We start from the raw sequence: 2590 nt of genomic DNA, 5'->3' as shown, positions 1-2590 counted from the left end.
TTATTTTATTATTTCATAATATGCAGAAAAACATAAAATAAATAATAAATATAAAATATTTATTGTGCAAAAGGTGCAGATCTTAAGATAAGTATGTATCTCTTTAATTATTTTAAATCATAAGCATTTTCTAAATCTCAAGTCAAAACAAATAAACGAAATGAGAATAAACTTCAAAATCAATATTTATATCGAACAATAACCAAAATGAAAAAGAGAAAAATATTGAAAATATATAGGATTGGCACGTGAACGTAAACTTCTCATAACCATAATTAATTTTTAAATTACTAAATCATGATATAATACCGAGCTGGCATAGTTTCATTGTAATCAAATAGACCCAAGATTTTTCGACTTAAACCTTAGGTTCTTATGCGGTATGTGATTTTTTGACTTATTTTTTTTTTTAAAAATGGGATCAACTCATCAGCAAACAAATTATGTAATTAACAAAAAGTAATAAAAATTGTTTAAAGACCAAAATATTAATTCAATCAAGAATATAAATTCATTTTTTCGTATAATATTTTTTAAATAATTTTTATATAAATTTATGTTGCGCAGGTCGCATCATTATAAATCAATTGTATCAATAAATTATCAAGCTTCATAAGCGACACACCAATACCGAATTCCGATGATGCAAAAGACAGTCAATTTCCGTTGGAATTTTTAGACAAAGTTCTGACAAGTTTGTTATAATACTCCGACAAAATACAATTCACTGAAATGGATTTGTGTTTGGACAAGATTCCAACAATTCATTCCGTTAACGTTTTGACAAACATTGTTCATTAGAATTTTTCGATAAAGTACCGACAAGTTTGTTAGAATACGTACTCCGACAAAATAAAATTCTTGGAAATGGATTTGTGTTCAAACAACATTCCGACAATCTATTCCGTTAACGGCCAGACAAATATAGTTCATCGTAATTTTTTGAGAAGTTTCTGACAAAGTCAATAGTTTCTCGGTAATTCCTCGGAACGGCAAAGTAAATTTACGGATGACTCATGCATGTCCTCGGAAACAATCCTCGGCACTTTTCTTGTAGTGTTTGTTTCATTATCCACATAAAGACATATATTTGCAATCTTGGATTCTTGATGATGTCATCTTTTTTTTTTTGAAAGAAGATGTCATCTTCGTACGATTCACGTATTCCATATTGATTGTGATTTCTGAAACCTTTTTTCATCAGATACCACAATCTTGTCATTGTTTTAAGTTTTTACTCATGCATGCAAGTTTGATTTCTATAGGCTTATTTAAAACTTAAAAAGTGTAGCCAGTAAAGTTTTTGAATATAAGAACTGGAAAATTTTCTAAAGTTGTTAAAAATTATAAATTTTGACGTTAATATTTACTATTTTTACTTACTAATGCTGACTAATTACTAGAGATTGACCTACACGTCTGTGCGGGTGTTAATTTTTATATTTTTATAAATTTATTTTGTTTTTATCATATTTTATATGTGTCATAATATAATTAACTGTATAACTATTTGAATATATTTAGGTTTCTATACATCAGAATAGAATCCGAATCAAATAGGATAATATGGTTACTTTTGGTTATTTGGTTATTTTTAGGTTAAGTTTAGTTTGAATTCAAAATATCTGAACTGTATCGGTTAATATTGTTACTTTAAGTACAAATATCCGAACTGGCCTCAAATACATTAGTTTTTGGATATTTGTAGGTTTCTATATATCAAAACTGAATTCATCTTGACTTGGGAAGACCAGATTCGAAACCCACATAAAAAATTATAATACCCGACTGAAGCCTGGTTTCAAAACTCAAAAAAACTGATATCTAAAAGAAATAACTCGTAGCTGAGCATATATGAATGTCTATGTCTAACTGATTATGTAAACAAATAAAAAAATTGTTAACTATTTTGAATTCTTGTCACAAATAGAGTAATTTCATTCAAATATGTCGAATTATTATAGTTAATATGTAAAATAAATGTTGTCAAAATATTATAGTAAATCTACATTATAATAGGGCGGTTGCATCACTCCTGATGCGACACGTCAGCGATATGTGGGTCTCACTTTTAAAAAGTGTGAAAAAAGTGTCAAGTCTGTGGCTCGAACCCGGGTTATTGAGATCTAAACAACAACATTTATACCACTGAGCTAAACGATTCTTTGTACATTGATGGCTAAAACAAATATATATTTATGAAGGTCTGAAACCTTTGCTTCTTCGGTTTTCTCTGTGGGACCCACACTTATTTATTTTATCTAATGATTTAATAAATACTTTATAACTCACGTTTTGAAATGGGATTCGTTAAAAAAAAACCAATAAACCTCTTTGTTCTGTAAGCGTTCTCTTCAATGGAAGTTTAGGGCTTTCAATTTTTAATCATCGGTTCATGACTCATCTAAGAAACACAGATTGACTCTTTGAGTTTCATGAATCAGTTTTTCTTCTTTAGTCTCTACATCTCCCCATCTTTAATAAATTCATCATCGGTTCTTTTATTTTGCCTGATAAATCATGATTGTGTGGTTTTAATTTTCTTTGGTCATCCTTAGCTTGCACCCTTTGATCTAACCAAGAAGAAGAA

This window comes from Brassica oleracea, unplaced genomic scaffold, assembly GCF_000695525.1.
Source record: "Brassica oleracea var. oleracea cultivar TO1000 unplaced genomic scaffold, BOL UnpScaffold00763, whole genome shotgun sequence".
Taxonomy (NCBI): domain Eukaryota; kingdom Viridiplantae; phylum Streptophyta; class Magnoliopsida; order Brassicales; family Brassicaceae; genus Brassica; species Brassica oleracea.
This window is presented reverse-complemented; position numbering follows the sequence as displayed.